At 28.7% G+C, this 23,055-nt stretch overlaps 1 protein-coding gene across 1 annotated transcript in view; it reads left to right on the top strand.

Annotated features, from left to right (window-relative positions):
- LOC119607972 (nuclear RNA export factor 2) overlaps nucleotides 1-22,348 on the top strand; it is a 34,273-nt gene extending 11,925 nt beyond the window's left edge. Inside the window, exon 14 of the mRNA XM_037962152.1 lies at nucleotides 22,203-22,348. The gene's annotated coding sequence lies outside the window, so the exon portion shown is untranslated. The remainder of the gene's footprint in view (nucleotides 1-22,202) is intronic.
- Nucleotides 22,349-23,055: the final 707 nt, after the last annotated feature.

Here is a 23,055-nt window from a genome sequence, read left to right as displayed (position 1 = left end):
ATAGTAACTTATAGGTATGCATATAGGTGACATCTGTAGGTCCCAAATTATCCATCTCGAATGTGTGTTTCTGACCTTTAAATTATTGGAACAGGTCATTACCCTCAAATAACCAATCATGATACTAGTTCTGTATAATTTTAGCTTACCACTAGAGTAAGTACATGTTACTCCACAACATTTTCAATTAGTCTGAACACAATCAATTCAAAAATACTTGTTACAAAATAGTGTTACAATGTCAACAATACACTGACTATAAATTAAACCAACCTGAACTAAACAACACATAAAAATCAACACTAATTAAACAATACTACAAATTCTAATTAACTGTAATATTTAAACAAAAACTAAAAAAATACTACAATAATGATATAAAATGTTTAAAATAAACCGTGATGAAATTTACACAAAAAAACACACTGAACTGGCGGAAAGGTCAGTGACACGTTTTTTACACAATAAAAAAAATTAGTAACCATTAATAAAATAAAAAACATAATTATGTAAACTAACAGTTTAGGCCAGACATCCAGTAATGTAATTCTGTCAGTTTTTCAACATTTTATAGGAAAAACAGGGCTAAGCTATAAAACAATACTTACTACTACTACTGGTTTGAATAAAATTTGCGTGTGAAAATCTTATAATATTTAAATAAATTTTGAGAGTTTGGGTAGTTACAATAAGCAGAAAATCGCGGTAAATAATGTGAATTGCTTAAAATAACCATAGGTGGGCCGTAGAGGATAAAAATCCTAAATTTGATTCATTCATTTATTTTAGTAACAAATTTTTGTATGATGTTGAAAAACTACTTAAGTTAATTGTTGTAAATACTTCTTTAGCTTATATACATGACATGCAATGCACAAGGTAATGTGTAAAGTAAATTCTTAAGATTTGTACTTGAAATAATAGGGAGTCCCTTCTCATTAAATAAACTTATTGAATAAAAATCATAGGTTTTAGTAAAAAAACTGGATTTATGGTGAAAAATTTAGTTTGTGGTGAAACTCCGAAAAATTTAAAACATAAAAGTCCACTGAACAAGAACTGAACTAGAATTGAACAAGAAGTGAACTGAACTAGAAGTGAACTAAAAGTGAACTAGAAGCGAACTAGAAGTGAACTAGAACTGAATTAGAAGTGAACTAGAAGTGAACTAGAACTGAACTAGAACTGAACTAAAACTGAACTAGAACTGAACTAGAACTGAACTAGAACTGAACTAGAACTGAACTAGAACTGAAATAGAACTGAACTAGAACTGAACTAGAATGGAACTAGAACTGAACTAGAACAGAACTAGAACAGAACTAGAACTGAACTAAGACAGAACTAGGACTGAACTAGATCTGAACTAGATCTGAACTAGAACTGAACTAGAACTGAACTAGAACTGAACTAGAACTGAACTAGAACTGAACTAGAGCTGAACTAGAATTGAACTAGAACTGAACTAGAAACTGAACTAGAACTGAACTAGAACTGAACTAGAACTGAACTAGAACTGAACTAGAACTGAACTAGAACTGAACTAGAACTGAACTAGAATGAACTAGAATTGAACTAGAACTGAACTAGAACAGAACTAGAACAGAACTAGAACAGAACTAGAACAGAACTAGGACTGAACTAGATCTGAACTAGATCTGAACTGGAACGAACTAGAACTGAACTAGAACTGAATAGAACTGAACTAGAACTGAACTAGAACTGAACATAGAACTGAACTAGAACTGAACTAGAACTGAACTAGAATTGAACTAGAACTGAACTAGAACTGAACTAGAACTGAACTAGAACTGAACTAGAACTGAACTAGAACTGAACTAGAACTGAACTAGAACTGAACTAGAACTGAACTAGAACTACTAGAACTGAACTAGAACTGAACTAGAACTGAACTAGAACTGAACTAGAACTGAACTAGAACTGAACTAGAACTGAACTAGAACTGAACTAGAACTGAACTAGAACTGAACTAGAACTGAACTAGAACTGAACTAGAAACTGAACTAGAATTGAACTAGAACTGAACTAGAACTGAACTAGAACTGAACTAGAACTGAACTAGAACTGAACTAGAACTGAACTAGAATTGAACTAGAACTGAACTAGAACAGAACTAAACAGAACTAGGACTGAACTAGATCTGAACTAGATCTGAACTAGAACTGAACTAGAACTGAACTAGAACTGAACTAGAACTGAACTAGAACTGAACTAGAACTGAAATAGAACTGACTAGAACTGAACTAGAACTGAACTAGAACTGAACTAGAACTGAGCTAGAACTGAACTAGAACTGAACTAGAACTGAACTAGAACTGAACTAGAACGAACTGAACTGAACTAGAACTGAACTAGAACTGAACTAGAACTGACTAGAACTGAACTAGAACTAAACTAGAACTGAACTGAACTAGAACTGAACTGAACTAGAACTGAACTAGAACTGAATTAGAACTGAATTAGAACTGAATTAGAACTGAACTAGAAACTATACTAAACTCGAGAAGACATTATTTTTTATTTGGTACCATTTGCATTATTTTAATTTTTCAACTAAGGGATGGACATCCTAATTGTAATGAATGAAATAAGTACAATACGTATGCATGTCAATAATTAATTAATAGTTTACATACGACTATGTAATTGTATGGCACTTCATAAATAATAATTATGAGTTTATTAAAAGTTCGTTAATTTAACAAATATGTATATCATTAGCTCTGCACTATCCATTTAGTAAATTTAAAACAAACCAAAGCATTACATTTAATTAATCAAAATTACAATGTAATTTTAACAAAACAATTTATTTAGTTGATTTTTGTAAATTTTTTGTGTTAGTAAACAATTTACTCTCTCCTCGAAATAACAATTCTTTCAAACACCTGTTAAACTTATAAACATTTAAAATTAAAAAGTTTAACGACTTGTTTTGTAAAATCCTTTTATGAATAGGTAATGCATTACAATGTTTATATTATTTATAATAAAGAAAATTATTCATTCATTATTTAATTACTCAATCAATCTACCAACATTGCAAAAAATCATTATACGAGAAAAAGGAAATTGATACTGAGAACATTAATGAATGGAGCGCATACATAATGAGCTGGAACTGAAAGCCCTCTGATAAAAGGGCCATCCATTTGTCTAGTTTTCTTAAAAACTTTTGACTTGTCATCGTCTTTCAAGGCAAAAATATACATATAAATTAAGAGAATATATTTAGCAGGAAATGTTAAAGACCTTGTGATATTTCTTCGTAGGGGTTTTAATAAATTTAGAATTTTATTGTTTATTTTTTATGTTAAAGAAATTTTATGTGGTTTTTGTAACACCTTCAAATAAATCGTAGACACTTGTGGTCACTTTCAGAATGTTTTCAATATTTTTTTTTGTGCCAGACACTACGTTTTCAAAATGACAAATCAGCCATAAAATTCTAAAAAAAAAGTCCAAATCTTTAGCTACTGAAATGTATATTTTTCCAATTTTTCTAGCACGTATAAATGAACAAAGCATAAATGTCGACCCGAATTTAGTTTATGAGTTTTTGGGAATACTTAAATAAATCGAATTATATTTATAAGAAAACTATTTTATTTTTAAAATTTTAGCAGTCTAGATATTTATTGATCTAATAACCTTGTCATCACATGAACTAAAGAATGGACATTTACACAGTTTCCTAATATAACCAGAACTTTGCTAATAAAAAAATTAAATACAATATTTGAATTAAAACTGAAATAGAGCCAAACTAGAACTAAACTAGAACTGAACTAGAACTAAACTAGAATTGAACTAGAACTGAACTAGAACTAAACTAGAATTGAACTAGAACTGAACTAGAACTAAACTAGAACTGAACTAGAACTAAACTAGAACTGAACTAGAACTAAACTAGAACTGAACTAGAACTAAACTAGAATTGAACTAGAACTGAACTAGAACTGAACTAGAACTGAACTAGAACTGAACTAGAACTTAACTAGAACTGAACTAGAACTGAACTAGAACTGAACTAGAACTGAACTAGAACTGAACTAGAACTGAACTAGAACTGAACTAGAACTGAACTAGAACTGAACTAGAACTGAACTAGAACTGAACTAGAACTGAACTAGAACTGAACTAGAACTGAACTAGAACTGAACTAGAACTGAATTAGAACTGAACTAGAACTGAACTAAAACTGAACTAGTACTGAACTAGAACAGACAGTACTAACTTATTACCAAAAATTTGTCGAAGAACCATAAAATTAATTTAAACTATTTACTCAATATTTCATCAAAATTAGTGTTAACAAATTGTTTATTTTTATTTATAAAGAAAAACAAAGTTTTAACAAATTCATATTAAATTTTCTTTTCGAATGTTAAGGTTAAGTGCTCTCATCGCCACAAAGAGAATGAATTTCATTTTTGGCAAAATTTGTTTTAGAATTTGTGCCAAAAAATAATTCTGAAAAATGAAAAGCATGAAAATTTATGAGCACATGCCACTTTATCGAAACTTTTTCAAAGTGGAAATTTATATTTTCATGGTTAGAAACAAATACGTGCAGTCGAATTAAATAACACTTGGTCATGGAACTTTTTATTTCGCTAGAAATTGGTATTTGAAGACTTTCGATATAATATTTCTGAATGAAACTTCTGAAAAAACATGTTTTTCATGTTAATTTTAATGGCTGCAATTAAAATTTTGAAATTTAAAAACAAATTCTTAAAATTAACAAATTTCAAAAATATCTAAGAAATATTTTAAGTTTTTAAAACATTTAGAACAATTTAAAAACTAATTTGTCTTAATTAATTACCCTTTTAATTAAAAAATTCTTTTAAATATCTGTTTATTATTAACTTAGCTTATTTGTATTTGAGAACTTTTAATATAAAACTATTTTATGATTCACTTCACGCTAAACACTCCCACGTCAATATAAATACTTGTATTAAAATAAAAGGTATTCCCTTATGAAAATTCAATACTTTTTTTTATTCCATTTTATTATTGTTTCTTTTATCTATGGACGTGGAAATTGTATGAAATGTAAAGAAATAAATGCATAAATTAAATCAAATCTCATTTACTACCTGCATGTTTGTTTTTATTGTTGTCATTTTGTATTTTTGTTGATCGTTTTCAATTTGAGAATGGAATCCAATGAATGCAACATGATCACGTGTTTACGTAAAAGGTTCTATAAAGAATTATTTGAGTTTGTTTGATGTTAAAGTATAGAAGGAAAATGGAATGCATTCTGTTGGAATTTTTATGAGTAATACAGTTGTGTAGATAATAATAGATCATGAATTAATTAGCAATCGAATTAATTCTTGTCAAACAAACACTTAACCGAATAGAATTCAGAGTTAGAACTGAACTAGAACTGAGCTAGAACTGAACTAGAACTGAACTAGAACTGAACTAGAACTGAACTAGAACTGAACTAGAACTGAACTAGAACTGAACTAGAACTGAACTAGAACTGAACTAGAACTGAACTAGAACTGAACTAGAACTGAACTAGAACTGAACTAGAACTGAACTAGAACTGAACTAGAACTGAACTAGAACTGAACTAGAACTGAACTAGAACTGAACTAGAACTGAACTAGAACTGAACTAGAACTGAACTAGAACTGAACTAGAACTGAACTAGAACTGAACTAGAACTGAACTAGAACTGAACTAGAACTGAACTAGAACTGAACTAGAACTGAACTAGAACTGAACTAGAACTGAACTAGAACTGAACTAGAACTGAACTAGAACTGAACTAGAACTGAACTAGAGAACTGAACTAGAACTGAACTAGAACTGAACTAGAACTGAACTAGAACTGAACTAGAACTGAACTAGAACTGAACTAGAACTGAACTAGAACTGAACTAGAACTGAACTAGAACTGAACTAGAACTGAAATAGAACTGAACTAGAACTGAACTAGAACTGAACTAGAACTGAACTAGAACTGAACTAGAACTGAACTAGAACTGAACTAGAACTGAACTAGAACTGAACTAGAACTGAACTAGAACTGAACTAGAACTGAACTAGAACTGAACTAGAACTGAACTAGAACTGAACTAGAACTGAACTAGAACTGAACTAGAACTGAACTAGAACTGAACTAGAACTGAACTAGAACTGAACTAGAACTGAACTAGAACTGAACTAGAACTGAACTAGAACTGAACTAGAACTGAACTAGAACTGTACTAGAACTGAACTAAAACTGTACTAGAACTGAACTAGAACTGAACTAGAACTGAACTAGAACTGAACTAGAACTGAACTAGAACTGAACTAGAACTGAACTAGAACTGAACTAGAAACTGAACTAGAACTGAACTAGAACTGAACTAGAACTGAACTAGAACTGAACTAGAACTGAACTAGAACTGAACTAGAACTGAACTAGAACTGAACTAGAACTGAACTAGAACTGAACTAGAACTGAACTAGAACTGAACTAGAACTGAACTAGAACTGAACTAGAACTGAACTAGAACTGAACTAGACTGAACTAGAACTGAACTAGAACTGAACTAGAACTGAACTAGAACTGAACTAGAACTGAATAGAACTGAAACGAACTGAACTAGAACTGAACTAGAACTGAACTAGAACTGAACTAGAACTGAACTAGAACTGAATAGAACTGAACTGAACTGAACTAGAACTGAACTAGAACTGAACTAGAACTGAACTAGAACTGAACTAGAACTGAACTAGAACTGAACTAGAACTGAACTAGAACTGAACTAGAACTGAACTAGAACTGAACTAGAACTGAACTAGAACTGAACTAGAACTGAACTAGAACTGAACTAGAACTGAACTAGAACTGAACTAGAACTGAACTAGAACTGAACTAGAACTGAACTAGAACTGAACTAGAACTGAACTAGAACTGAACTAGAACTGAACTAGAACTGAACTAGAACTGAACTAGAACTGAACTAGAACTGAACTAGAACTGAACTAGAACTGAACTAGAACTGAACTAGAACTGAACTAGAACTGAACTAGAACTGAACTAGAACTGAACTAGAACTGAACTAGAACTGAACTAGAACTGAACTAGAACTGAACTAGAACTGAACTAGAACTGAACTAGAACTGAACTAGAACTGAACTAGAACTGAACTAGAACTGAACTAGAACTGAACTAGAACTGAACTAGAACTGAACTAGAACTGAATTAGAACCGAGCTAGAATTGAACTAGAACTGAATTCAAACTAAAATAATTAGTCAGCAATCCTTAATTAACTTGTATCTATAAGCAACATTAAGAAACATTTCTTAATATCAAATTTTTATTATTAATTAATAAATTTCAACATTTTGAAAAAAAATTCTCGAAACATGCAATATTTTTTTAAAAATTTCGAGTATTCTACAAATGTTTCAGTCTTCCGCCATCAATGTAAATAATAAATAACTATTAATAAAAACTTATTATAATTTTTTTTTATAAAACGTGTGGTTTGTTTTTAAAAATATTTTGATCGAACATTAAATGTGTGTCTATACATGACGTTGTTTGCTGGTTGGTTGGTGGCAAAATGATGACCTAGAAATATGAAAATAGTTTTTATTTGAAAAATTTTAAAAAAGCAGCAAACATTTGTTCACAATTACACAATTTTTAATAAAAAAAAAATAAAACAGTATATTTACTTGTTTTGTTAAGAGTCTTTTCGAAATTGTAGTGGAAAATTAATAGAATTTTAATTTGTTGCAAGAGTTGTTTCTGAAAGATTAGACTATTAAATAGTCATCTATTTATCTGTTTTTCATAATTGAAATCTAGCTTTTTTGTCTAAAACAGTTTGCCAACATGAGTGCTGTAAAATTTAATGGAAATTGCAATTTTAAAATTTGTATACCACATGAGAGTGAAATTTTTTTGCAAAGACATTTTCTGCTCAAACAAAGGAATCTATTCATTTTATTAAAAAACATCAATTAATTTGTTGCTGGTGTTTGTTTTCATAGAATTATTGAAATATTAGAAATTATTGAGAAATTTTTAGAATTTAACTTTATTATTATTACACCCTGTATAAAGAATTATTGTTATTCATTATTTTTTTTTATCAAAATTGTGTAAATTAAGTGTTTCTTTCAAATTTCATAGTTTTCGTTTTGCGCCAAAATCTTTTGAGTGACGCACATGCTGACGTTTGTTGTAAATAATTTTGACTGTTTTTCTGTACTCGTATTCAAAATTCAAATCTTATTCTTTAAGTTTTTGATTTATGGTCATAATTTAGCTAAATGTTGCAAAATAATACTTAGTATCGTTTAAAACAAATTGTATTTTTAGAAAATTATAAATAATTGTATTAAATTTTTCGGTAATCGCTATTTTTTGTTGGCAATCAAATATAAATTGTTCACATTGTTTATAAAATAATATTTTAATTAACCAATTTTTCAATTAAATTTTAGTATTTCAAAAAGGTTCCAAATATAATTGTGAAAATTAATTATAAAAAGCACTTATTACAATTTTATTAATTTAAAAGAAAAATTTCCGGGTTTAAGGAACGATACAAATTGTGCCACTATGAGCAGAGGATAAAGTTAGATATACATAGTTAGAAATTTAGTTGGCCCTGTTACAGTTCTGGTTCAGTTTTAGTTCAGTTCTAGTTCAGTTTTAGTTCAGTTTTAGTTCAGTTCTAGTTTAGTTCTAGTTCAGTTCTAGTTCAGTTCTAGTTCAGTTCTAGTTCAGTTTTAGTTCAGTTCTAGTTCAGTTCTAGTTCAGTTCTAGTTCAGTCTAGTTCAGTTCTAGTTCAGTTCTAGTTCAGTTCTAGTTCAGTTCTAGTTCAGTTCTAGTTCAGTTCTAGTTCAGTTCTAGTTCAGTTCTAGTTCAGTTCTAGTTCAGTTCTAGTTCAGTTCTAGTTCAGTTCTAGTTCAGTTCTAGTTCAGTTCTAGTTCAGTTCTAGTTCAGTTCTAGTTCAGTTCTAGTTCAGTTCTAGTTCAGTTCTAGTTCAGTTCTAGTTCAGTTCTAGTTCAGTTCTAGTTCAGTTCTAGTTCAGTTCTAGTTCAGTTCTAGTTCAGTTCTAGTTCAGTTCTAGTTCAGTTCTAGTTCAGTTCTAGTTCAGTTCTAGTTCAGTTCTAGTTCAGTTCTAGTTCAGTTCTAGTTCAGTTCTAGTTCAGTTCTAGTTCAGTTCTAGTTCAGTTCTAGTTCAGTTCTAGTTCAGTTCTAGTTCAGTTCTAGTTCAGTTCTAGTTCAGTTCTAGTTCAGTTCTAGTTCAGTTCTAGTTCAGTTCTAGTTCAGTTCTAGTTCAGTTCTAGTTCAGTTCTAGTTCAGTTCTAGTTCAGTTCTAGTTCAGTTCTAGTTCAGTTCTAGTTCAGTTCTAGTTCAGTTCTAGTTCAGTTCTAGTTCAGTTCTAGTTCAGTTCTAGTTCAGTTCTAGTTCAGTTCTAGTTCAGTTCTAGTTCAGTTCTAGTTCAGTTCTAGTTCAGTTCTAGTTCAGTTCTAGTTCAGTTCTAGTTCAGTTCAGTTCTAGTTCAGTTCTAGTTCAGTTCTAGTTCAGTTCTAGTTCAGTTCTAGTTCAGTTCTAGTTCAGTTCTAGTTCAGTTCTAGTTCAGTTCTAGTTCAGTTCTAGTTCAGTTCTAGTTCAGTTCTAGTTCTAGTTCAGTTTTAGTTCAGTTCTAGTTCAGTTCTAGTTCAGTTCTAGTTCAGTTCTAGTTCAGTTCTAGTTCAGTTCTAGTTCAGTTCTAGTTCAGTTCTAGTTCAGTTCCAGTTCAGTTCTAGTTCAGTTCTAGTTCAGTTCTAGTTCAGTTCTAGTTCAGTTCTAGTTCAGTTCTAGTTCAGTTCTAGTTCAGTTCTAGTTCAGTTCTAGTTCAGTTCTAGTTCAGTTCTAGTTCAGTTCTAGTTCAGTTCTAGTTCAGTTCTAGTTCAGTTCTAGTTCAGTTCTAGTTCAGTTCTAATTCAGTTCTAGTTCTGTTCTAGTTCAGTTCTAGTTCAGTTCTAGTTCAGTTCTAGTTCAGTTCTAGTTCAGTTCTAGTTCAGTTCTAGTTCAGTTCTAGTTCAGTTCTAGTTCAGTTCTAGTTCAGTTCTAGTTCAGTTCTAGTTCAGTTCTAGTTCAGTTCTAGTTCAGTTCTAGTTCAGTTCTAGTTCAGTTCTAGTTCAGTTCTAGTTCAGTTCTAGTTCAGTTCTAGTTCAGTTCTAGTTCAGTTCTAGTTCAGTTCTAGTTCAGTTCTAGTTCAGTTCTAGTTCAGTTCTTGTTCAGTTCTAGTTCAGTTCTAGTTCAGTTCTAGTTCAGTTCTAGTTCAGTTCTAGTTCAGTTCTAGTTCAGTTCTAGTTCAGTTCTAGTTCAGTTCTAGTTCAGTTCTAGTTCAGTTCTAGTTCAGTTCTAGTTCAGTTCTAGTCAGTTCTAGTTCAGTTCTAGTTCAGTTCTAGTTCAGTTCTAGTCAGTTCTAGTTCCAGTTCTAGTTCCAGTTCTAGTTCAGTTCTAGTCTCAGTTCTAGTTCAGTTCTCTAGTTCAGTTCTAGTTCAGTTCTAGTTCAGTTCTAGTTCAGTTCTAGTTCAGTTCTAGTTCAGTTCTAGTTCAGTTCTAGTTCATTTCTAGTTCAGTTCTAGTTCAGTTCTAGTTCAGTTCTAGTTCAGTTCTAGTTCAGTTCTGTCAGTTCAGTTCAGTTCAGTTCTAGTTCAGTTCTAGTTCAGTCTAGTCAGTTCTAGTTCAGTTCTAGTTCAGTTCTAGTTCAGTTCTAGTTCAGTTCTAGTTCAGTTCTAGTTCAGTTCTAGTTCAGTTCTAGTTCAGTTCTAGTTCAGTTCTAGTTCAGTTCTAGTTCAGTTCTAGTTCAGTTCTAGTTCAGTTCTAGTTCAGTTCTAGTTCAGTTCTAGTTCAGTTCTAGTTCAGTTTTAGTTCAGTTCTAGTTCAGTTTAGTTTCAGTTCTAGTTCAGTTCTAGTTCAGTTCTAGTTCAGTTCTAGTTCAGTTCTAGTTCAGTTCTAGTTCAGTTCTAGTTCAGTTCTAGTTTAGTTCATTGCTGTAACTATAAATTATATGGCCATGCAAGATCAGCCAGAAAGTGTATTCTTAATTCATTAAAATAAAAACCTATTTTCATTTGTAGCCGCCATAAACACTCAGCCAATTGACATGTATTTATAACGTTAAGTTCAATAACTTTGAAAATTTTACATCGACATAAAAAACGAGAAAAAAACACAAACAATTGACAAATAAAAATTATGTCACAATTAGACAAAAAAAAAAGTGAGCAAATATGTACGAATAGATCAGCATCATAGACAGATTGTAACAAATGAATGACTTGGGGTCAATAGATTTATGTCGTATTTATAATATAGACAAATAAATTTGAGATATCATCACTAAACGAACAAAAACTAACGACTTTGAAATGTTTAGACAAAACGTCTTTCTCGCTGAAAAGATCTATCACGTTAATTTAAAAAATACTCATACAACTTATAAACACTTGTACGATCATAATAGTATGTACGTTGGTACGTAACGAGTAATTTAAAATTCAATTTTGTATTCAAACATTAATTTATCAAAAACAGAAAAAAGAGAAATGACTTGTTTGCAAATTATTATCTTTATTTTTTTTGTAGATGAATTACTTTGCAAATTACTGTTTTTTTGTTCTTTTTTTGTATTTTATTGAAATATTGTTAATTAAGAAAACACCTCAACGACGCTTTTAAACTTATAAGTATAAATCTATTTACCTGTTTACACAACTTGTTAATTAACTATTTATTTCCTAAACGTATTGAGAATTTGAAAACTGTTCATTATATTCTAATTAAAACCATTTTAGATTCACAAAAAAAAAAAAAAAACAATTACATTAATTAATCAAGATCATTTAATGTTCTTTTGGGTAGATTGTTTGTTTGTCAGGAATTAATTAGATTGATAATTAATTCAGTGCAAATAAATTAATAGATTTAAAAAAAGGAGAGAATTTTTAGAAAATTTGCTATAAAAAAGGGGAATTTTTCGAAAATTTCCAATAAAAAAGGGAATTTTTCGAAAATTTCCAATAAAAAAGAGAATTTTTCGGAAATTTACTATAAAGAAGGGAATTTTTCGAAAGTGTCCTATAAAAAAGAGAATTTTACGAAGATTTCCTTAAAAAAGGAAATTTTTTGAATTCTTCGAAAATGTCCTTTAAAAAAGGGAATTCTTCGAAAATATCCTATAAAAAAGGGAATTTTTCGAACATTTCTTATAAACAATTTTATATAAAAGGAAATTTTTGGAAAATTTCCTATAAAAAGGTAATTTTTTGAAAATTTCCTATAAAAAGGGAATTTTTGGGAAATTTCCTATAAAAACGGATTTTTTTGGAAAATATCTTATAAAATGGGAATTTTTGGAAAATTTCCTATAAAAAGTGAATTTTTGGAAAATTTCCTATAAAAAGTGAATTTTTGGAAAATTTCCTATAAAAAGGAATTTTTTGGAAAATTTCCTATAAAAAGGAAATTTTTGAAAAATTTCCTATAAATTTTTCGAAAATTTCCTATAAAAAGGGAATTTTTTAAAAATTTCCTATAAATTTTTTTTTGGAAAATTTCCTATAAAAAATGAATTTTTGGAAAATTTCCTATAAAAAGGGAATTTTTTAAAAATGTCCTATAAATTTTTGGAAAATTTCCTATAAAAAGGGAATTTTTTAAAAATTTCCTATAAATTTTTCGAAAATTTCCTATAAAAAAGGGAATTTTTTCGAAAATTTACTATAAAGAAGGAAATTTTTCGTAAGTGTCCAATAAAAAAGAGAATTTTACGAAAATTTCCTTTAAAAATTTCCTATAAATTTTTCGAAAGTGTCCTATAAAAAAAGCAATTTTTCGAAAATTTCCTTTAAAAATGGGAATTTTTTGAATTCTTCGAAAATGTCCTTTAAAAAAGGGAATTCTTCGAAAATATCCTATAAAAAAGGGAATTTTTCGAACATTTCTTATAAACAATTTCATATAAAAGGGAATTTTTGGAAAATTTCCTATAAAAAGGGAATTTTTGGGAAATTTTCTATAAAAGGGAATTTTTGGAAAATTTCTTATAAAATGGGAATTTTTGGAAAATTTCCTATAAAAAGTGAATTTTTGGAAAATTTCCTATAAAAAGTGAATTTTTGGAAAATTTCCTATAAAAAGGGAATTTTTAGAAAATTTCCTATAAAAAGGAAATTTTTGAAAAATTTCCTATAAAAAGGGTATTTTTTAAAAATTTCCTATAAATTTTTCGAAAATTTCCTATAAAAAGGGAATTTTTTAAAAATTTCCTATAAATTTTTTTTTGGAAAATTTCCTATAAATTTTTTTTTTTTGGAAAATTTCCTATAAAAAATGAATTTTTGGAAAATTTCCTATAAAAAGGGAATTTTTTAAAAATTTCCTATAAATTTTTGGAAAATTTACTATAAAAAGGGAATTTTTTAAAAATTTCCTATAAATTTTTCGAAAATTTTCTATAAAAAAGGGAATTTTTTCGAAAATTTACTATAAAGAAGGGAATTTTTCGAAAGTGTCCTATAAAAAAGAGAATTTTACGAAAATTTCCTTAAAAAAGGAAATTTTTTGAATTCTTCGAAAATGTCGTTTAAAAAAGGGAATTCTTCGAAAATATCCTATAAAAAAGGGAATTTTTCTAACATTTCTTATAAACAATTTTATATAAAGGAAATTTTTGGAAAATTTCCTATAAAAAGGTAATTTTTTGAAAATTTCCTATAAAAAGGGAATTTTTGGGAAATTTCCTATAAAAACGGATTTTTTGGAAAATTTCCTATAAAAAGGGAATTTTTGGAAAATTTCCTATAAAAAGGAAATTTTTGAAAAATTTCCTATAAAAAGGGTATTTTTTAAAAATTTCCTATAAATTTTTCGAAAATTTCCTATAAAAAGGGAATTTTTTAAAAATTTCCTATAAATTTTTTTTTGGAAAATTTCCTATAAATTTTTTTTTTTTGGAAAATTTCCTATAAAAAATGAATTTTTGGAAAGTTTCCTATAAAAAGGGAATTTTTTAAAAATTTCCTATAAATTTTTGGAAAATTTACTATAAAAAGGGAATTTTTTTAAAATTTCCTATAAATTTTTCGAAAATTTTCTATAAAAAAGGGAATTTTTTCGAAAATTTACTATAAAGAAGGGAATTTTTCGAAAGTTTCCTATAAAAAAGAGAATTTTTTTCCTTTAAAAAAAGGGAATTTTTCAAAAATTTCCTTTAAAAAAAGGGAATTTTTCGAAAATTTCCTTTAAAAAAAGGGAATTTTTCGAAAATTTCCTATAAAAAAAAACAATTTTTCGAAAATTTCCTTTAAAAAATGGAAATTTTTTGAATTCTTGGAAAATATCCTATAAAAAAGGGAATTCTTCGAAAATTTCCTATAAAAAAGGGCATTTTTCGAACATTTCTTATAAACAATTTTATATAAAAGGAAATTTTTGGAAAATTTCCTATAAAAAGAGAATTTTTGGAAAATTTCCTATAAAAAGGGATTTTTTGGAAAATTCCCTATAAAAAGGGAATTTTTGAAAAATTCCTATGAAAAGGGAATGTTTGGAAAATATCCTTAAAAGGGAATTTTTAGACAATTAAAAAAAGGAATTTTTCGAAAAGGTAAATTTCTTGAAAATTTCCTATAAGAAGTAAATTTTTCGAAAATCTTCTATATAAAAGGGAAATTTTTAAAAAATTTCCTATAAAAAGGGAAATTTCTCAAAAATTTCCTATAAAACGGAAATTTCTCAAAAATTTCCTAAAATAGGAAATTTCTCAAAAATTTCCTAAAATAGGAAATTTCTCAAAAATTTCCTAAAATAGAAAAATTTTCAAAAATTTCCTATAAAAACGGAATTTTTTGAAAATTTCCTTAAATAGCGATTTAAAATAAAAAATGTTTATAATGAATAGTGCATTAAAATGAGATGAAAATATGATATTTCAATTTTAAAAAGTTTTTTTTTTTATTCAAAATAAATTCCCAATATATTCCATTAAAAGCCTGTCAATCATTTCGCTCCCTTATTATGAAGATATTAATATAAATATCTATGAAAGAAATTAAAATCTAAATAAAAATTTCTATTTCAGCGCATGTTTTTCATATCACATGTAAGATCATAAATTTTGAAAATATAATAAATTTGTAAAAGTTAATAAATTCCAACTAATACTTGACCTTAAAGTGTCAGCAAAGAAAGAAAAATTATTATCAAAAGCAAAAAAAATAATAATATATTTTTACAATAAATTACATGAATTACTTAAAAAAATAATAAAGAAAATTAAATATAATCAAAATTTATGAAAATAATAAAAATTATAAAGTTAATAAATAAAACACACGACGACGTCATCAGTTTTGAAATATTTACAAATTAACTAGATTACATGTCATAGATTAGAAGTAAACAAAATAAATGTCTAAATCTTTAAAAATACATCATTTAAATTAAATTTAAAAATAAATGCAAATTGCTTGAAATAATAAGTCATTTTCTTTGACGTTTTGACTAACATACAATTAATCAACAAAGAAATTTTATAATTTAAAAAAAAAAAAACAAAAATTAAATAATAAAATAAAATTACAAATGTTTAAAATTAAAAATCCCCAACATTTGTTTATCTAATTTTAAATACATGTAGTATTTTTTCATTATAGTTTGTAAACAAAAGAATATGTTTGTATTTTGTTGAAATATTTTTGGCATATTGTCTGAAATTCATCAAAAAAAAAAAAACAACCAAAAATATCAATAAGTGTAAGAAGAAAAAAACGATCAAGAGCCAACAAAGGAAAATTCACTTTCAATTCATTTAATTGCTCTTGTCGGCAAATGTTAATATGAATTACAATAGTTTTTTGTTTGTATTTGTTGTTAAAGAAAAGTTTTATTTTTTTAAAAAACAATGGTAGGGGGTTGTCATAATCACCGTTCTTTGTAGGTCCAACGATCTATTAGATGTGTTAGTTTTATTTTTATTTTGTAATGATGTAATAAATTTAAAATTTTACAAATGCTTAGAAAAAGATGGGAAAATTTGCAATAAGGTGGCTGTAAAGCAGAGGAGCGCAAGATTGTCATTACATAGCACGCGTGATAGGGTAAGAAAATTCTGCTGACGCTAAGTTGATACACATACACTATAGGTTTAATTCTTCTTCTTTTTATAATGAGCAATATCAGTTGGTTTGCTCTCAACTTAAAAAACTAAATCAAATCAGTTGCTGATCAGCACTTGTCGAAGTAAGGTCTGTACGCGACGTTTTTAAAATACACACAGAAATACAACAACAAAATTTGGAGAAAGCCGAATTAATGTAGGAGAACATGAGAGAACAGTTGATAGTTTTTTATATATAGACTTTGATATACGCTGGCTGTCAAAATCCATAATAAATATTTGACAGTTAGCATATGCTTTATAGTTTATAGTCATTTTATTAGTATACTTTTATTTTGAATTGAATTCTGTTCTCTGCTGCTTTACCAACACAAATAAAACTATGGTAGTCTATGGTAGTATGTGTTTGAGCAACACTGCTGTAAAGACATTTTTCGAAAATTTCCTATAGTCTAGCCTATAGTCTAGTCTATAGTCTAGCCTATAGTCTAGTCTATAGTCTAGCCTATAGTCTAGCCTATAGTCTAGCCTATAGTCTAGTCTATAGTCTAGCCTATAGTCTAGCCTATAGTCTAGTCTATAGTCTAGCCTATAGTCTAGCCTATAGTCTAGTCTATAGTCTAGCCTATAGTCTAGCCTATAGTCTAGTCTATAGTCTAGCCTATAGTCTAGCCTATAGTCTAGTCTATAGTCTAGCCTATAGTCTAGTCTATAGTCTAGCCTATAGTCTAGCCTATAGTCTAGTCTATAGTCTAGCCTATAGTCTAGCCTATAGTCTAGCCTATAGTCTAGCCTATAGTCTAGTCTATAGTCTAGCCTATAGTCTAGCTATAGTCTAGCCTATAGTCTAGCCTATAGTCTAGCCTATAGTCTAGCCTATAGTCTTCTATAGTCTAGCCTATAGTCTAGCCTATAGTCTAGCCTATAGTCTAGTCCTATAGTCTAGCCTATAGTCTAGCCTATCTAGCCTATAGTCTAGCTATAGTCTAGCCTATAGTCTAGCCTATAGTCTAGCCTATAGTCTAGCCTATAGTCTAGTCTATAGTCTAGTCTATAGTCTAGCCTATAGTCTAGCCTATAGTCTAGTCTATAGTCTAGTCTATAGTCTAGTCTATAGTCTAGCCTATAGTCTAGCCTATAATCTAGTCTATAGTCTAGTCTATAGTCTAGTCTATAGTCTAGTCTATAGTCTAGTCTATAGTCTAGTCTATAGTCTAGTCTATAGTCTAGTCTATAGTCTAGTCTATAGTCTAGTCTATAGTCTAGTCTATAGTCTAGTCTATAGTCTAGTCTATAGTCTAGTCTATAGTCTAGTCTATAGTCTAGTCTATAGTCAAGTCTATAGTCTAGTCTATAGTCTAGTCTATAGTCTAGTCTATAGTCAGTCTATAGTCTAGTCTATAGTCTAGTCTATAGTCTAGTCTATAGTCTAGTCTATAGTCTAGTCTATAGTCTAGTCTATAGTCTAGTCTATAGTCTAGTCTATAGTCTAGTCTATAGTCTAGTCTATAGTCTAGTCTATAGTCTAGTCTATAGTCTAGTCTATAGTCTAGTCTATAGTCTAGTCTATAGTCTAGTCTATAGTCTAGTCTATAGTCTAGTCTATAGTCTAGTCTATAGTCGTCTATAGTCTAGTCTATAGTCTAGTCTATAGTCTAGTCTATAGTCTAGTCTATAGTCTAGTCTATAGTCTAGTCTATAGTCTAGTCTATAGTCTAGTCTATAGTCTAGTCTATAGTCTAGTCTATAGTCTAGGCTATAGTCTAGGCTATAGTCTAGTCTATAGTCTAGTCTATAGTCTAGTCTATAGTCTAGTCTATAGTCTAGTCTATAGTCTAGTCTATAGTCTAGTCTATAGTCTAGTCTATAGTCTAGTCTATAGTCTAGTCTATAGTCTAGTCTATAGTCTAGTCTATAGTCTAGTCTATAGTCTAGTCTATAGTCTAGTCTATAGTCTAGTCTATAGTCTAGTCTATAGTCTAGTCTATAGTCTAGTCTATAGTCTATAGAAAAGGGAATTTTTTGAAAATTTTCTATAGAAAAGGGAATTTTTCGAAAGTTTTCTATAGAAAAGGGAATTTTTCGAAAATTTTCTATTGAAAAGGGAATAGTTCGAAATTTCCTCCAGAAAGGGAATTTTTCTAAATTTTCCTCTAGAGAGGGATTTTTTTCTAAAATTTCCTCTAGAGAGGGAATTTTTTCTAAAATTTCCTCTAGAGAGGGATTTTTTTCTAAAATTTCCTCTAGAGAGGGAATTTTTCTAAAATTTCCTCTAGAAAGGGAATTTTTTGAAAATTTCCTATAGAAAGGGAATTTTTTGAAAATTTCCTATAGAAAGGAAATTTTTCTAAAATTTCCTATAGAAAGGGAATTTTTCTACAATTTCCTCTAGAATGGGAATTTTTTTACAATTTCCTATAGAAAGGGAATTTTTCGAAAATTCCCTATAGAAAGGGAATTTTTCGAAAATTCCCTATAGAAAGGGAATTTTTCGAAAATTCCCTATAGATAGGGAATTTTTAGAAAATTCCCTATAGAAAGGGAATTTTTCAAAAATTCCCTATAGAAAGGGAATTTTTCGAAAATTCCCTATAGAAAAGCGAATTTTTCGAAAATTAGCTATAAAAAGGGAATTTTTCGAAAATTTCCTCTAGAAAGGAATTTTTCGAAAAATTCCCATAAAAAGGGAAAAATTTCCTTTAAAAAATGAATTTTTCGAAATTTGTAAAGAAAAAAGTTCTTTGAAAATTTCCAATTAAAAGGGAATTTTTGTAACATTTCTCATTTCCAATAAAAATGAGAAAATTTCCTAAAAAAAGTAATTTCACGAAAAAATTTATTACAAAAGAGGAAATTTTTTGAAATTTTGTTTAAAATTTCCTATAAATAAGGCAATTTTTAAAATTTACTATTTCTAACGAAAACTTCTTATAATTTGAACTTTCAGCAAAGAATCTAAAGGTCTCTTTACAATATTTATTAAAAAATTTTCTTTGGCTTTAAGATTTCCCTGGCAATTTAAATTTTGTTCCCACATAAAAATTTTATCCACTTCTAATAGGGGTCAACATACACATTTCTTGCATAATACTGTATAAACAAATTTTAATTATAGCAATTTTTCTTTCTTAAATAAAACTCAATAAAATCTATAATAAATATACAATGAGTATTTATTTAACATCTATTTAAGATAAATCTAAATAAAAACTAAACAAAAATATTTACAAAATAGACAAAATAAATGTACCAGACGAAGAACATGAAAAAGAAATGTGTGGGAAGCAGAAATAATTATATTTTTTCATAAAAGACAAAACGTTTAACAATTTCTGTGATTATTTCAACAAATGAAGGACCAATTTACATGACATGTTGGAATTTTTCCTAAAGCCTTTTAATTCGTCTTGGCCAAACATTATTATAATAATATCGTCTCCCATAATTTTTGTCTTTAAAGTTATGTTTATGTTTTTTGTATGTTAAAATATGTAAAATTTTTATAGCTTAATAAAATAAGAATATTTTAATAATGAACGAAAATATTTAATATTAATTTTTTATGATATTTTACGTATTTGATAATGCAGTGTTGTGGTAAAGCAGTTTAAAAGATAAATATCTTACAGAGACAGTTTTCTTCAACTTAAATTTATAATTTATTTACACGAAGTAGATATTTCCAACTTTTGACTCTTATTCAACTCATCCAATTCCTAAGAAATGTATGTTAATAACCTTGAACTGTATAAATCGATTTTTAATCAGAGAACGAATAATATTTATTTCATTAAAAGAATCCTTTACTATCTACGTGTTTTTAAACTATTTTATCATGTGATTTAATAAAGAGGACAAAAAGGAAGTAAATTCTTATAAATAAACACGTGGAAATAATGATTATTGTACGATTATTAAGGAGTGTCATCTATAAAGAAAACTATCAGCAAAATATTAACTCAACACAACAACAACAACAATGCACTAAACATGTCTCTATATAGAAAAGACTTAAACACATTGAACATGCAAAGTTTTTGAAAATTTATATACAAAAACAGGAAATTTCAATACAATCGTTAAATTAAAAAGGATATTTTATGTGTATGAGAGGTTTATATTTATAAATCAAAATGTTGTTTTTTTTATTAAATGGAAAAGGAGCAGCAACTCATTTGTGTGGAAGAAAAGTGTTGACTAAATCACATTTTAATATTATGGGCCTTTTGTTTTCCTAGAAATAAATGGATAATTTATTTTATTTTAAAATGAAGGGGGTTGGTAAAGTTTAATAGTGGGAAAAAAGCAGTATTTTGAAAGAATATTTTATATTATTAAAGGGAATTTTTGAAAATTTCTTAAAAAATTCCCTTTAATAAGGAACATTTCCCAAAAATGTCTATTTTATAGCAAATTTCCCAAAATATCCTTTTTATAGGAAATTTTCCCAAAAATTTCCTTTCTGAGAAATTTTCTAGTCAGTTCTATTCAAGTTCTACTCTTACTTCATTCCTAGTTCTAGTTCAGTTCTATTTCCAGTTCTAGTTTAGTTTAGTTCAGTTCTATTTAATTTCTGAATTGGTAGTTCAAGTCTAGTTTCATTTTCTGGTTCAGTCTAGTGCAGTTCTAGTTCAGTTCTTAGTTCAGTTTTCCTAGATCAGTTCTAGTGTCAGTTCTAGTTCATTCTAGTTCATTCGATTCATTCTGTTCGTTCCTATTCAGTTCTAGTTCAGTTCTAGTTCAGTTCTATTCAGTTCTAGTTCAGTTTCTCTAGTTCATTTTTCTAGTTCATTCTATTTCAGTCTAGTTTCAGTTCGAGTTCAGTTCTAGTTCAGGCTCCTAGTCAGTTCTAGTTCAGTTCTAGTTCAGTTCTAGTTCTATTCTAGTTCAGGTCTAGTTCATTTCTAGTGTCAGTTCTAGTTCATTCTAGTTTCAGTTTCTAGTTCATTCTAGTTCAGTTCTAGTTCGAGTTCAGTTCTAGTTCAGTCTAGTTCATTTCTAGTTTCAGTTCTAGTTCATTCTAGTTTTCAGTTCTAGTTCAGTTCTAGTTCAGTTCTATTCAGTTCTAGTTTCTAGTCAGTTCGAGTTCAGTTCTAGTTCAGTTCTAGTTCAGTGCTAGTTCAGTCTAGTTCAGTTCTGTCAGTTCTAGTTCAGTTCTAGTTCAAGTTCTAGTTCAGTTCTAGTTTAAGTTTCTAGTTCAGTTTCTAGTTCAGTTCTAGTTCAGTTCTAAGTTCAGTTCTAGTTCAGTTCTAGTTCAGTTCTAGTTCAGTTCTAGTTTCAGTTCTAGTTCAGTTCTAGTTCAGTTCTAGTTCAGTTAGTTCATTCTAGTTCAGTTCTAGGTCAGTTTCAGTTCAGTGAGTTCAGTTCTAGTTCAGTTCTAGTTCATTCTAGTCAGTTCTAGTTCAGTTCTATTCATTCTAGTTCAGTTCTAAGTTCATATCTAGTTCAGTACCTTTATTGGAAATTTTCGATAAATTTCCTTTTTATGGGACATTTTCGGTAAATTTCCTTTTAATAGGACATTTTTGATAAATTTCACTTTTATAGGAAATTATTAAATTTCCTCTTTATAGGAAACTTTCGATAATTTTCCTTTTTAATAGGACATTTTCGATAAATTTCGAAAAGTATCCGTTTTTATATGAAATTTTCGATAAGTTCCTTTTTTATATGTATTTTTCAAAAAGTTCCCTTTTTTATAGACAATTTTCGAAAAATTCCATTTTAATAGGAAATTTTTGAAAAAATTTACTATAATAGGAAATTGTTTGAAAGATTACCTTCTTTTTGATTTAATTCCTTTACCTTACTGCTCAAATGTTGTCATATGTAGCTTCAGAGAAGACATCAAATATTTTAATTTAATTTTAATGCGTTTTTTGACCTCTTTTCAATTTTATGATGAAATAAACGAATCATTTAAATCACCTTTGATTAGATAGTTACAACCTGTCACATCAAAAAAAAAAACCCTGTACATTAAACAAGTCATTTATTTTCCATTTTTCTGCTCTCCTCATTTTAGACATGAAACTTTTCCTTTTAAGTGCTTTTTTAGCACTTCTTTCGCTGGAGGTTGGGGCTCAGGATGACTATTGCTTTGGCAAAGATACCGAACGTACACAGACACGTCATTTTACCTCTAAAACGGCTTATCAAATAATTAAGGGCACAAATATGGATAAACAGTATTATGTAAATGGTTGTGTGGCACAAAAGATCTGGATATTCCACAGGCATGGTACGAGATTGCCATCGAAGAGTACCATTGACAAGGCACCACATTTGGAACAGGTAAGGAGGGATTTTGGGTACTCTATGCAATTTCATAGACTTTGATTATTTTTTTATTGATTTAATTAATATTTAATAAATTATTTTGCTGTATTTTTTAGTTACGCGATTCCATTTATAACAATTATAAAGTTTTGAAAACTGCTCCCGATACAAATGGCTTGTGCCAGGAAGATTTAATAGCATTGAAAATGTGGAAATGGAACTCGAGTATAACCAGTGATATGGAAAATTATTTAACCAAGTCAGGTATGTAATTCTTTAAAAAGGCCTTAAAAAACCTTTATATCTACCGACTTATGAACCCAATATCTCAAGAACGGAAATTAGTTTCAGTTACTAGGTCAGTTCTAGTTCATTCTAGTTCAGTTCTAGTTCAGTTCTAGTTCAGTTCTAGTTCAGTTCTAGTTCAGTTCTAGTTCAGTTCTAGTTCAGTTCTAGTTCAGTTCTAGTTCAGTTCTAGTTCAGTTCTAGTTCAGTTTAGTTCAGTTCTTAGTTCAGTTCTAGTTCAGTCTAGTTCAGTTCTAGTTCAGTTCTAGTTCAGTTCTAGTTCAGTTCTAGTTCAGTTCTAGTTCAGTTCTAGT

The sequence above is a fragment of the Lucilia sericata genome, unplaced genomic scaffold, assembly GCF_015586225.1.
Source record: "Lucilia sericata isolate MDLA Ls3-8-SP2 unplaced genomic scaffold, ASM1558622v1 Contig000770F_arrow, whole genome shotgun sequence".
In the NCBI taxonomy this organism is placed as follows: Eukaryota; Metazoa; Arthropoda; class Insecta; order Diptera; family Calliphoridae; genus Lucilia; species Lucilia sericata.
This window is presented reverse-complemented; position numbering and strand designations above follow the sequence as displayed.